The sequence below is a fragment of the Rhinopithecus roxellana genome, chromosome 11, assembly GCF_007565055.1.
Source record: "Rhinopithecus roxellana isolate Shanxi Qingling chromosome 11, ASM756505v1, whole genome shotgun sequence".
Lineage (NCBI taxonomy): Eukaryota > Metazoa > Chordata > Mammalia > Primates > Cercopithecidae > Rhinopithecus > Rhinopithecus roxellana.
Genome location: NC_044559.1, coordinates 134190396 through 134204927, shown reverse-complemented (window position 1 = coordinate 134204927; position 14532 = coordinate 134190396). Strand labels below are relative to the sequence as shown.

Sequence of the window (14532 nt, the reverse complement as noted above, 5' to 3'; positions counted from 1 at the left end):
GTCCTTCCAGTTGGTAAGAAAGGTGTGATTCTCTCCATGTTAGAGCTGGGGAAAAACACCCAGAGAGGTTAAGTGGCTTGTCCAAGATCACACAGCTTGTCTCAGAGCTTACTGCTCTTGTCTGCCCCCCAAAGCAAGCCCAGATGCATTTAATCCCCAGAGTAGCCACTCAGGGCTTGGGGTTTACTGCCCAACTGCTGCCTTTAGAGGAACCGGCCCTGAGACGAGAAGGTGGAAGCAGGGAGGGTGTTTGGTTAAGGGAGGGATTCATGTGAGATGACCTTTATTGTGTTCCAGCACCTTCAGCCTCCCACAAAGCTGCTGTTCATATCAGCAACCCAATCTCAGTCCTGCATGGGAAAACACAAAAATCTTTAAAGGCTTCTTAGCGGCTTGAACTGATTGTTTTTTTCCTTTCCTGGTCAAGGCTGGGGCAGGGCCAGGGCAACAGGAGAATAATAATAAATTCTTCTAAAGCATTGTCTTTCTCCTCACCTCCCCCAAACCATCAGATCCCTCAAACTCGGGGACTACCAAACCTTAGAAAAAATATTCCGCCCAACACAGCCCAAAAGATGGAGATGGAGGGAAATGCAATAGCAGCTATTGGGGTGGAAAGCTCTAAATGGTGTGGAAGTAATGCCTCAAGTGTGCTGGCGATTACAGACATTTCCACGGAGCCACACTCGGGAGGCACGGGTCGGCGTCAGCAGCCAGGGGGAAATAAATAAATAAGTGAGCAAGCCTCGGAGATCCCATTTAACCATTGCCGTGCAGAAGGGAGGGATGGGGCAGGTCACTGGTGAGGGGTAGGAGGAGGGTAGAGAGGCTCATTCATGTATTCTCCATCCATCCATCTAGTCATTCAAATGTATTGAGTCCCTGAGATGTGCCAGGGATGTTGCAGAAACCTTTCTGTGGTGCTCTGAGACTGACTACCAGAAAGAAGCCCAGAAGGCTGGCAGGGTCTCATCCCGGCCCCCTCTCCAGCCTCCCCTTAAACATTCCTTCCCTGCTCTTCTGTATTCCTGCACCTCCACCGTTTTGGTGGTCCCCAAGGGCACTATGCCACAGGGCCTTTCCACCTCCCTGGAACACATCACCCTCCCCGTTTTTCATGAGCTCCCAGCTTCCCCTGGGATCTTCCATTCCTGATTCATCTCTCCTCCCAATGCAGAAAGATTCTTCTGTTCTTGGGGTTTCAGAGCACCAGAGCTCCTATAGCTTTGACCTTGGGGTGTAATTACTCACTTATATGCAGGACTATTTGATCACTGTTAGCTTCTCACAGGTGACTGTGAGCTCTGTGAAAGCAGGGGCAGGGACATGTGGCTTTCCACCGTGGATGGACCCTCAGGGCCTGGCACCCAGTGGGGACTCAGTGGATTTGTTGCATGATGCAGTCCCTGCCCTCAGGGAGCTTCCTCCTCCTCCTCTGTAGCCCATATCCTTTAAGAGAGAAATTCCGTGAACCAGCCCTCGGTGTGCTCTCTTCCAAGACCCACGCTGAAGGTAGCTCAGAAGAGTGGTCTGAACTCCCTGCCAGGCCGTGGGAGAAGGGCCAAGTCTGGCCTCATCAGGGTCAAAGGCAGCTGGTGGCAAAAGGAGGATACCTCACTCAGGGCTACTGGAGGAAATCGTGTCATCTAATGGGGCTGGAGCATGGTAGGCAGAGTAACGCCCCCTTGCCCACCAAAGAGGGCCATGTCCAAATTCCTGGAACCTGTGACTGTGCGACCTCACATGGAAAAGGGGATTTTGTGGTTAAAGGCCTAGAGATAGCTTATCTCTGTGAGGCCCCTGTAATCACCATGGTACTTCTTTTTTTTTTTTTTTTTTTTTTTTTTTTTGTGCAGTGGCCGGATCTCAGCTCACTGCAAGCTCCGCCTCCCGGGTTTACGCCATTCTCCTGCCTCAGCCTCCCGAGTAGCTGGGACTACAGGCGCCCGCCACCTCGCCCGGCTAGTTTTTTTTTTGTATTTTTTTTTTAGTAGAGACGGGGTTTCACCGTGTTAGCCAGGATGGTCTCGATCTCCTGACCTCGTGATCCGCCCGTCTCGGCCTGCCAAAGTGCTGGGATTACAGGCTTGAGCCACCGCGCCCGGCCTCACCATGGTACTTCTAAGAAGGAGATAGGAGGGTCAGAGGAGAAGACATGACAGTGGATGCAGAGCTGGGGGGGGTGGTCTGAGGTTGTTATGCTGCTGGCTTTGAGGATGGAGGAAGAGGACAGGAGCCAAAGAATGTGAATGTCCTCTAGAAGCTGAAAAAGGGAAGGAAACAGATTTCCCTTAGAGCCTCCAGAAGGAATGCAGCCTGTGACACCTGGATTTTATTTTCTTTTACTCTTTACTTACTTACTTTTTGAGACAGTCTTACTCTGTCACCCAGGCTCTAGTGCAGTCTCAGCTCACTGCAACCTCTGCCTCCCGGGTTCAAGTGATTCTGCTGCCTCAGCCTCCTGAGTAGCTGGGATTACAGGCGTGCACCACCATACCCAGCTAATTTTTGGATTTTTAGTAGAGACTGTGTTTCACCATGTTGGCCAGGCGGCCTTGAACTCCTGACCTCAAGTGATCTGCCCACCTCGGCCTCCCAAAGTGCTGGGATTATAGGCGTGAGCCACTGTGCCCAGCTGACACCTGGATTTTAGCCCCCTGAGGCCCGTGTTGGACTTCTGACCTTCAGAACTATAAGGTGATAAATCTGTGTTGTTTTAAGCCACTAAGTGTGGAGTAACTTGTTACAGCAGCCACAGGAAACTGTTGCAGAGTGCTTTGGAGGCAGGGCACTGGGGCATGCATTCTAAAGTGCACCCCTGCAGCACCCCCAGGCTCTGCCTCCCTTGCTTCTCTGCGGCCCTTCAGGCAGGAGGATGGAAGCAGGTTGTCTGCACAACAGTGGGAGGTTGGTGGTTGTTGGGAACAATCCACGAGGGCCAGCCGTGGGCAGATCATCCGGGACTGGGGAGGGCAGCTGCCTGGGAAGGGGCCCCATGGAAGCCGGGAGGGGTGGAGTGGGAGAGTCCAGGAGCCCAGAGCTGTTAGCTGCCAGCAGGAACCCATGCCATAGGTGTGGAGAGAGGGAGAGCTGGCAGGTACGGGGTGCTGGGGGTGCTACATCCAACAAGTGGCCACCACGCTGCTGGGACACCACAGAGGAGGCTTCCACAGGGGCCTGAACATCCATGACCCTCCTGGGAAACCTGGCTTCTTGGCAGCAGCCCAGAAACCAGAGAAAGAGGAGTCCCTGCTTGGTTTGCTACAGCAGAGTGGGAGAAGCATGCTGGAGTGTTGCTTCCATGTGCCGACCCCACCCTCATTCATTCATTCATCTACTCACTCACCAAACATTGCCTGAGGGCCTGCTGGGTGCCAAGCCCATGCTTGGTGCTGGGGACACAAGAGGCATGAGACCTGGTCCCTGGCCTCCAGCAGATAGATCCTGGCTGAAAGCCTTCACCCACAGCAACAGGATGCAAGACCCAGTGCTTGAGGACCCAGACAACCATCAGCAAAAGCTTGGCCCTCTGCATCGCTGAGGGGTGGAGCAGAGGGTTCACCCATCCCAGCTTTGGTGCTACAAGAAAGCCGGGCCCTGCCCTGGTTCCCAAGCCCCTGGTCCTCCTGTGGCATGTATCGAGCACATCTTCCTCCAGGTGGTAGAACTGGGTCAGATGAGCTTCAGATGAGCCTGGCAAAGTGGCTGTCCCTGTCCTGTCCCACCCCTGCACTTGCCCCCACTGCAGCATCCAGCGCTCACCTGCTGCTCTCCACTTGGGCCCGGGAGGCAGGAAGCAGGGACTGCCTGGGTCCGAGGTGAGAAGAGGGACCTGCCCTGTTTCTGAGCTCTCTGCCTGCTTCTCTATTTCTGAGGTGGGTGGAAGCCTCAAAAGATGCAAAAGGGCTGCCCGAAGTTAGGGGCATGAAGGAGGAAGGGGCAGGGCACAGGCCCAGCATCGGCTCAGATAGACCATTCCCTGCACGGTCCTCCTTCTCCAGTTTCTGCTTATACCGCGTGTCTGACACCTCGGACCTCTTAGTCGCAAGCTCCAGGATTCACAAATGATAAAAAATGGGTCTGCATCTTATCATTTCCTTGAACTTCTAAAGCCCAGTGGTACTGTACGGAGGGGAAGCGCTGAACAGCAATAATAATAACGATCATGGAGACCGCACGCGTCAGTCAGGTGCTTTTTATAACCAATCTGTGGCCAAGGCATTGGGATTCTCCCTCTTTTAAAAATGAGGAAGCTCCCAGCACTTTGGGAGGCCGAGGCAGGTGAATCACAAGGTCAGGAGATCAAGACCATCCTGGCTAACATGGTGAATCCCCGTCTCTACTAAAAATACAAAAAAATTTGCTGGGCATGGTGGCGGGCGCCTGTAGTTCCAGCTTCTTGGAGGCTGAGGCAGAAGAATGGTGTGAACCCGAGAGGCGGAGCTTGCAGTGAGCCGAGATAGCGCCACTGCACTCCAGCCTGGGCGTCAGTGCGAGACTCCATCTCAAAAAAATAAAATAAAGTAAAATAAGGAAGCTGGGGCTCAGAGAGGCTGTCTTGCCCATGTCACAGAGCAGAGATGGGATGTGGACTCTGTTAGTCGCCCCCTTCGCCCCTTACCATGCTGTGCTTCTGTTGACCAAGGGCTGGGCTGCAGAGGTGTTTATTCTCAAATGTCGGGTGCATGTGGCCAGGGTTCTCAGAGAATCCAGCAGATGACAGACCATTGTGAGAGTGGTGTGGGCTCGTAGGGCAGGACGCCTGGGCTGTGGCGCCTTGCAGTCTTCCTGAGGTCTCCCGCCACCCCTCTCTCTCCAGCCCCACCTAGTGCCCTAGGTCAGTATAGGACAGAGTAGGGTGGGGATGCCAGACACCTCTCTCAGTCTTAGAGAGCCAGGCTGGGCAGCTTGTTCCTGGAGAGACAGCCTCCCGCCCCTGCACAGGGCACGCACCCGTGCACACACCTCAGCTGCCACAGCTGCCCTGCCTCCTTCTGTCCCGGGTGTCTCCCTCACGGGTCAATGCCCCCAAGTGCTAAATCATGAGCAAATCGGCCACAGCCAGCGGGAGGCCAGCAGGACACAGGGAGGGGATGCTGCCATCAAGGCCATTAGCACTGAGCTGGCCAGGTCGATGCAGCACAGCTGATTGGAAGAGAGCAGCCCAGCCTCCTCCTCTGGGCCCTGTGTGTAGCCCTCTGAAGTGTGACATGGGATGGGACCCTGTGGGATGTGTGTGCTGTCTGATCATTCACTGGGCATGCACAGTTCATGGCCTGGATGCTTGGTTTTGTCTCCACGTGAGAACAGTGTCCACATGGGGACAGCTTCTCCCATGCCTGGGGTGGTTTAGAGGTATTCCATCTTGAAGGTAGCAGAGAAGCAAGACCAGGGCACCAGGAGTTAGCCAGGCCTGGATATGAATTCTGACCCTGCACAAGTGATTTCGCCTCTCTGAGCTTCAGTTTTTCTCATGTGTAATGGGGATGATCGCAAACCTTATAAGGCTTCTGCAATGCACATGAAGTGCTTAGGAACATGACTTTCCTTCCGCAGGAGACCCTTGCACATCACTTCCAGCATAGGAGAGGAGAGACCAGCTTGCATCCACCTGGACCCTTTTGGCTGGAGCAGACCTCATCTCCCTGGTCCCCATGGCTGAACTGGGATGCTTCCATATGCTTGAGGGCCTCTCATCTCATCTCTCTGGGCCTCAGTTTACCCATCTGTGCAGTGGGGTTAATAACCTTGGCTCTGGCTAGCTTCCTGGCTGGTCAGTGTTATAAGAAACACATGAGCCAAAGGGTGTGTAATGACATGGAAACCAAGAGTCCAGCTCCCCAGGCCGTGGCCTGGCTGAATAATGCCATTGTGCCACAGCACTAAGAAGGGTCTGGTAGCATTCCTGTGCCCAGAAAGAGAAGACAGGGCTACTGTGACAAGAAAGACCATCCTGCGGTATGTCACTCCACCGCCAGGCCTCTTGGGACTTGGGTCTCGGTGTTCTCTTCCTAAAGAAGGTCATGGGTCAATCAAATTCTAACCGTTAATGTAGAGGCAGGGCATATGTTGGTAAATTGAAGCCCGGGACCTCAGTGCCCCCTCGGCCTGGCCAGTGCCTTGGGACAGGTCCCTTCCCATAACTCCCCCAGGGGGCTGAGCAGTGAGTGTCAGGCAGGCAGGCCCGTCCCTTCTGCACGGCTGGCCTTGCAGCCGGCCTGCGGCAGACACGGCTTTTTTGTTTTTGGTTAAAAAGCCTCATTGGAGCGTTATGATATTGGAATGTGAAGGGTAATTGAGCTGAAAGCTATTCTCTTCCTGCGACCAGCGCGATAGGAGTGATTGAGGTGCCTGGGCCTCTGCAGCAGCCTGGGAATCCTGATGAAAGGTCTGTGTAGAGATGGGGGTCTGTTGGCAAGGAGTAGAGCCAGGCCCCCATAACCCTGTTCCCCACCCTGGGGGCCCAAGCCTGCCCTGCAACATGCTCCCCTGGGACTCTGAGCTGCCAGGCTGGGCCTCCGCCCACCTGGGGCAGATAGCCAAAGCCCCCACAGGCTGGGGGTGTGGGAGGGTCTCTGATGATAGGTCTTTGAGCAGGTGGACGGGGCACTGCACTAAAACCGGCAGAACAGGCTGTTTCCTGCGTCCCCAAGCCCCCTGCTCACTGCTTTGTCTTTGGTTAGCACACGTCTGTTTCCCCTGTTCTATGGGAGGGTCTCTCTCTCTCTCTACTTTGAGTCTCTCTTCTCCCATGTTCTATTCCACCTCTGCCAGTATTTGGACAACCCCAGTGTCTTCTCAGCCATATTTTGACACACATATGAGTCAGCTGAGCATTTGTTAAAATGTGGACCCTGATTCAGTAGCTCTGGGTGAGGCCTGAGACTCTGTTTCCACCAAGATCCCAGGCAATACCAGTGCTGCTGGTCCTTCCACCTCGCTTTGAAGGTTCTAGGAAGCAGCCAGGGCCATGGGCCAAGCAAGAGTGACCTAGATGTTCAACACAGGACTCAGCTGGGAGGGACCCACCCAGCGTGACAACAGCCAGTTCTGGAGCAGGGCGGCCCTCTGGGGTTGTGCATGTAGTGCCCTGTACAGGGAGGAGAGCGCTGGTGAGATGCAGCCCAGCACTGCTCACTGCTCAGGAAGCTGCGTATCCTGGAGCGGGGTGGCCTTGTCTGGAGGAAGGAGCATGCTTTTCTCTGCACAGAGGGGCCATTTGCTCATGGAGCTGTGCACTCATAGGGCAGAGTCCACTCTGAAGGGTATGTTTTTCTATGTTGTCACAAAAGCACCAGATGGCATGCTTCTGTATACCCCTATTCCTCCCTCCATCACACACCCTTCCAATCTCAGAACATCTAGCAGAATATGGAAATCGAGGAGAAGGGAGACTAGAGTGTATCAAACTCATACTTCAAGACTGTCTCTCCCTTACTCACCCCCAGCTCCACCTGGCTAGGTGGCTCTGGGTCACCTGAGCCCTACAAGCCAAGAAACAGGCCCCTTCCTGCCTCCCACCTCCTCCTCACCCGCTGAACTCAGATGGAAGGGTTAAGCTAGGACAGGCCCCTCTCACCCAGCCTGGGGTGAGAACAGGTCTGCTGCAAGGAGAAGGTGTTCTTAAGGAAACAGACTCTGACCCACCCCAGCCTGCAGCTTACCCCTTCTCCCCTAGCATATGCACACACACACACACACACACACACACACACTCACACTCCCCAAACTCTGTCTCTGACTGGCCGGTTATTAATTGCCATGCGGGCTGAGCTGAATGGGTCCCATTAATATGTGCTTCAGCAGCTCCTAGGAGCCCGGGCTGGTGCTGGGATGCCACAGCTTATCTCTGTCAGCCAGGCTTTCCTTACACAGGACTCCACTGGCATATAACAAGCCCTCCTTGGGGTCTCTGGACCCATCGGCCAGGCTGGGTGAGGAGAGAGAGGCCCACCTCTCCTGGCTCTGTCTGGCCAGCTCAGGCCTGCCTCTCACCCTGCCGGTGCCCACAGTGGGGCCTCTCGGCAGCCAGAGTCACAGTCCCAGGACAGGTGAATAGACTCTGCAGACTGCCAAGCCGTTCTCCACCCCCGCCTGGCCTAAAGCACCCCCTTTCCACTCTGTGTTGTTTGCCAAGGACCGCAGGGACTGTGCTGTCATTCTTGTTGCCTGGCTGGCATGGCATTGGGGGGCAGGTGTGAGGCTGGGTCTCTTGAGGTCTTACAGGTGAGCAGAGCTATCACATCTTTCTCCCTCTTTCCCAAGCACATACCATTCCGATAGCCTCTCGTCTCACATGTCCCCAACAAGGGTTGGCATTCACAGCCTTCGTGACCATCAGAAGAGGGAGGAGTCGGAACGCTCACCTCCCCAACCTTCTGTCCGACCAATGCACAGGGTCCTGTGCACAGTTCATCCTTACCGAACGTGTCCCATGGGCCAGAAACTGTGCTCAGCACTTTCTAGGCATCGTTTCATTCTTCAACCACCTTGGAGGAAGGCTCATTCAGTCTTCGTATCACGCAGATGAAAAAGCAGAGACCCAGAATGTGACTGCCCCCGGTCACACAGCTGGCCAGCAGACCCCAGAATATGCATGACACATAGAGAACCTGTTTGAACACCTTGCTTTGGCATGAGGCACTTGGCTTTGTGGCAAGTTCAGGCATCTCTACATCATAAGAAAATTCTTCCTATGTCAAGCTGGCATAGGCTTCCCTGCCATTTGCACCACACGGGTCCATGTTTGCTGGCTGGGATAGGGTCTATGACAGTGCACCCCTGAGAGGCTGCCACAGGGTTGAACCCAGCCCTTGGGCCCAGTAGCAGCAGCGTGTGAACCTCTGACTAGCTTGTAACTGGCTTACCAGGGTTTATAAAGAGCAAAGAGGCCTCAGAGCTGTCCTTACTTTGCCGAGACTCCCCCAGCTGTGGACCCTTGGGCTGCATTCCAGCTTTTTGCCAGTGCAAACAATCAGTGTCCCCTCATTCCCTGCATAAGGTCATAAGCCCAGCATCACCTCTTCATGATTCTCAACCTCCACTGACACCCACATGTCTCTAAAAATATTGTATTTTCCAATTCTGAGATGCCCATTTGCCCCTTATTTTAAAATATATGCAGTTGAGATGTGTCTGAGTTAGTCGCCCACAGTCTTTCCCTGCACAAATAGTAGCCACACTCACCCCACTAGAGTGACTGCTCTGTGCTCTTTAGCCTGACCCTGCCCTTGGGAAAGTGGGCATGGCTTACCCTTCCCAGCCCTAGGGTAGGGATGGGGAGCCAGGCTGGGTAGGGAGGGGGAGCTGAGGTAGGGGCTGAGGAACAGAGAGCATCCATGGGCCATCACTGCCCTTGTCTTCCTAGCCATAGACAACACCCACATTTGGCACTTCCTGTGCAGGCAGGAAGTGGTGACATTTTTGACTCCTGCACATAGATTGGTTCTGTGTCATCGTGGTGCCTTAGGGTCAGCTTTGGACCAAGATCTTCTTTATTCCCTTGGTCTCTGAATGTGTGATTCAGAGCCAAAGAGGGGAGCAATAGTGTCAGTGTTTCCATTCTGCTCACAAATTTGATTTTCTAAGGAGTTGAAGAGTTTGGGGCTGGATTAAATGTTTCTCAGTCTTGTTCAAAAGACCCCTAGTCCCCAGGGAAACTATCAGCCAGCTCTTCCCCAACATGGGGCGTCTTTCAGAGAGACCCCACAGCAAAAGGTAGAAGAAACTGTTTGGGAGCCAGGAAGCGGGGCTGAGACTCCTCCAAGGGCCTAAGATGGGGACTGAGTCAGCTTGAGGCATCAGGATCTTTGGAGGGAGCCCAGTCAGCTTTCTCCTTCCCCGACAACAGCCCTTCCCAGAAGCCCTTGGGCAAGGAGCCTCTAATTGATGAACTTGTTCCTCTGTAGCTGTCACACGTCTTCAGTTCATTACAGCCCCATCTGCCTCTCACAGAGACTGTTCTCCGCCAGCCTCCTGGCTGCATCTGAGGGAGACAGTGCCTGCAACAGAGCAGCTGGGCTCTGAGGCCCCGATTACCTTGGAGAGTCCAATCAGGGTAATGGCAGGCCCTTCTTTAAGAGCACTGAGGCTGGGCGCGGTGGCTCAAGCCTGTAATCCCAGCACTTTGGGAGGCCGAGACGGGCGGATCACGAGGTCAGGAGATCGAGACCATCCTGGCTAACACGGTGAAACCCCGTCTCTACTAAAAAATACAAAAAACTAGCCGAGCGAGGTGGCGGGCGCCTGTAGTCCCAGCTACTCGGGAGGCTGAGGCAGGAGAATGGCGTAAACCCGGGAGGCGGAGCTTGCAGTGAGCTGAGATCCGGCCACTGCACTCCAGCCCGGGCGACAGAGCGAGACTCCGTCTCAAAAAAAAAAAAAAAAAAAAAAGAGCACTGAGCGTCAGGGGTGGAGGGGAGCTGGTGGAACTTGGAGAGGTGAGTTAACCCTTAGCCTTCCAGATCCAGAGGCTGGGGCCATAGCCAGCACACCCCATGGCAGAAGCCCTCCCAGGCGGGCCCTCTCTGAGGTCCACTTGTAACTCCCTCTGGGGCTGGATGGAGACTTGGGCAACCTGGCCTTTTGATTCCCAGTCCTGAGCTTTGCTTATACTAAGGACTAGGACCTTCTGATGAGTAGGGTTAAGTTTGATGTTGGCAAGTTGTTTTGTTTGTTTGTTTGTTTGTTTTTAGACGGAGTCTCACTCTGTCATCCAGGCTGGAGTGCAGTGGCACAATCTCAGCTCACTGCAACCTCTGCGTCCCAGATTCAAGCGATTCTCCTGCATCAGCCTCCCGAGTAGGTGGGATTATAGGCATCCACCACCATGCCCGGCTAATTTTTTGTATTTTTTAGTAGAGACGGGGTTTCACCATGTTGGCCAGGCTGGTCTGGCACTCCTGACCTCAAGTGACCCACTCGCCTTGGCCTCTCAAAATGTTGGGATTACAGGTGTGAGCCACTGCGCCCGGCCGAGTATTTTTAATTGTCTGTGTGTGCCCAGCACTGTATCTGGCACTGTGGGTGTGAGGCTCTCCCTGTGTTCTGGCCTCTCCTGGGTGGGACCACGTCTTTGTAGACCATGGATTGCTGCCACTGCCTGCCCTGAAGGCGACTTGGAGAAGCGGCGTGGTGTGCTCCGGAATCACAAGACCCCTCCGATTCTCATCCTGTTTCTGCCATCAGTCAGGTGACTTTGAGTGTCACTTATTATCTGGACCTTGGCTTCCTTGTCTGCACAATGAGGATAGGAATGCCTCTCTGCCACCTCACAGGGTTAGGCCGTGCCATGCTGTATTTAGCCTTTGATTTTATGGGTAATAAATTCAACAAATACTTGAATACTCATTGACTTCTGGGATATGGAAGACACACAAATGAAACACTGCCCTGCCCCCCAGAAGCCTGAGGTCTAATGAGGGAGACAAGTAGAAACCCACACAATTGTGACCCTAGGCTGGCTGGACACAAAACACACACACACACACACACACACCCCAGCTGGGGCTGCAGAGGCCAGAAGGCACTTAGTCGGGGCAGCCTAAGTTAAAAGCGCAGGTGATTAGAGCTATGTGACACAGGACCCAGCACATCCCAGTCAGTGGTTTGGATTTTCTCCTCTTAGGCACTGGAGACGTTGGAGGGTTTGGGGTCAGGGAAGGATACAGTTGTAGCTGTGCTTTTGGGAGGGGTTTCTGGTGGCTGCAAGGACAGTAGATGGGGTGGCAGAGCAAGACGTGCAAATAAATATTCTCTCCCCCAGCCCACTGTCAACACCAGCTGTCTAAATCTATAACTCTGTTCTAGGAAAGAGATCTCATCCCATTTCCCATTTCCCAGCATTATCTTTTCCTGAGGTTTCAGAAAGCAGCTCCTTTGAAGCTCCCACTGTCCCCTCCTCGTTCCTGGCCAGGGTCTGAATTTTAACCATCCTATTTTCTTTACTGATTTTATGATAAACAGCCCAGTGTTTTCCCACACATTTCCTAAGTGTGTCAGGCTGTCCCTTGAGGCACTGCTGCATCCCTTTGCTCCGAGATACCCAATCTTGTCCCCATCCTGGATGCATGATTGTCCCCAGATCCTACTAGTTCCTTCCAAGTGGCCAGCATATTTCCAGCCCACCCCGATCCATAAACTTTGGAGGCAAGTGTCCATCATCTCGGGCTGAATCTGGGTCAGGCTGGCTCATAAACTAGCCCACGGAACAGGACCCTCAACTCCACCACAGTGCACCTGTCCTGATTTTTCACAGTTTTCTTGCCACTCTCATGTCTGGGGGTACTGGCTGCCCCTAGCAACCACCACAGCACTGTCGCTGCTGAGAAAAACTTCCCATCTCTGCGGAATCCCCGCAGCCCCATCCTTGCTGCTGCCCTCACGCAAGTCAGTCTTTGCTACTGATACGGAAATGAAATAATTCTACCTAAAACTCTCTGACCCCTACACTTTATTGAAATACCTTTCATTCCTAAAGTTCAGAAGAATCCTGCCAGCTTGACAAGCAGACCCATCTGCATTTCCAGCCCAGTTCTGCCACCACCGCCCACATCAGAACCAAAAGTTAAACTCATGTGACCGTCAGAGCCACTTCCCTGAAATGTTCAACCCCATGACATTTTAAGGTTCTTTCCTCTGCCCTGACTTCTGCTGTCCAGTGGCTCTGTTCTGAGAATGGCAGTTGCTGCCTGTGCTGGACCCTGAATATATGACAGGTTTGGACATTGGCACAGTCCCAAAATATTGTTCCAGACCAAGGAGCAAGGCTTGGGGATCTGTGGGATTCATTCTTGCTCCAAATTCCAAGGTCCTGGAGGCCCCACCTGGCTTGGACAGGCCAAGGGAAGAGGTTCTTCCAGCCGAGGAAGCCAGTCATTCCTGGCCTGATACCTGTAGAGACCCCGTCTTCCCCTCCCCATGCAGGCTGCCAGGAGAGGGCCCCTGGGGGCTGGGCTCACTTTGCCTGTGCCCTCCGCGGCTCTTCAGGGAAGCATGGCTGACTGCCTCCTCCATGCCCAGTCCCTTCCATCCAGACTGCTCATTGTACTTTTTATGGCTTGGAGCTGGTGGTTTATGGAGCAGGAGAAAGACAGCAGTAGGACTGAAGGAAGGGCAGACTGGTTAGGGGCGGGTGGATGGTGCTTGTAACCTCTGGGTAAGCCCAAAGACACTGTGTAAATTACAGCCAGTGTCTTGTTCCGGGCCCACTTTGCATTCCTGATCAGGTCTCCGTGTTCTACTGGGAGGAGGGTGAGCTCTGATTCCCTCGCACAGGGCTCAGCCCCTCCTGCCTTCCCCAGCCTATTCCGGTGGTGAGGTGTCTTCAGAACCATGAGCACCAAGAGTCAGCTCCTCTTACATGAGCCTCACTTCCAGGCTTAGTGGGCTTTGTGGCACCGTAGAAGGCTTCACTCCGCATCCTAGAAAACGCCAAGGAAAACACCTCATGGTGAGGCCACTCAGGGGGTCTGAAGAAGTGGGAAGAAAGCTTCATCCATGGACAGACACCCTCGCAGTGGCCTTTCACCATGAGGAGCTCTGTGGGATAGGATCTGACCTGTGTTCTGCCTGGTAGCCAGTTCTGAGTGTTCCCCAGGCCAGTGGCGACTGTCCCAGGCTGGCTAACTGGAGGAGACAGACCCTGATGTGGGCCCCAAGGGCAGGGACTTGGTTTATCTGCCAGGGCACAGCTGGAGCCCACCCTGCCCCATGTGCCCTGAGGACATGAGGGTTCAAGCCAGGCAAGTGGCATTACATTTCCACTGTGCTCCTGCCCAGACGTGCTGAGTAAGCAGCTCTCTCCATGCAGCGTTGAGTTGGGACACAGGGAAAGTGCCTGTTACCAAAACAGACAATATCAGGCCAAGACAGACAGTCAGGGAAATGGCCGAGGAAAGGACACACGCTCTCGGGAGAAGTCGTCGATCTCCAGGCTTCAGGGCTGGTTGCCTGAGATCCGCTGGGGGTCAGAGGGCAAGCAGAAGGTACACACGCCTTGCTGTGGCATGGCCCCTGCCCTCAGGAAGCCTGCACTCAGATCATGGGAAAGGGAACCGAACACAGAAGTGAGCATGGTGTCATGGGGACGGGGAGGCACAGGGAGGGTTACTCCATGGAAAGCAGGCTGTAGGCTCTGACGGGCCTCTGTGGAAGGAGGGCTCAAGGCACCACTGAACATGGGTGTGGCTTGACGGAGGCCAAGGCAATGAAGGAGGCACATTTAGGGAGTGGACAGAGGAGCAGAAGGAGGAATGAGTTTGGTCTGACTGGGGTTAGTGAGGAGGAGGCTGGTTCAATGGAGCCAGAGAAGGCCCTGGGCAAGAGGGAGGGATGGGCTGGGAACAGTGGAAGGAACAGGCCGTTAGGGCTTTGGAAGGCAGGTTTGCTTTTGAGGTAATGAAAATAGTGAGTCACTGAAGGTTTTAGAGTGATGGCATGACACAATGAGAGTAGGCTGGGAGGAGGACGATCATGAAAACAGGAAATGAGTGGACAAGGCTGCTGGGATTTGAGTTGCAGCTTGAGTTTGGA

At 54.0% G+C, this 14532-nt stretch overlaps 1 protein-coding gene across 1 annotated transcript in view; it reads left to right on the top strand.

Annotated features, from left to right (window-relative positions):
- Positions 1 to 14532, top strand: part of CDH23 (cadherin related 23) — a 427857-nt gene that overhangs the window by 129858 nt on the left and 283467 nt on the right. The gene's annotated exons all lie outside the window — the stretch shown is intronic.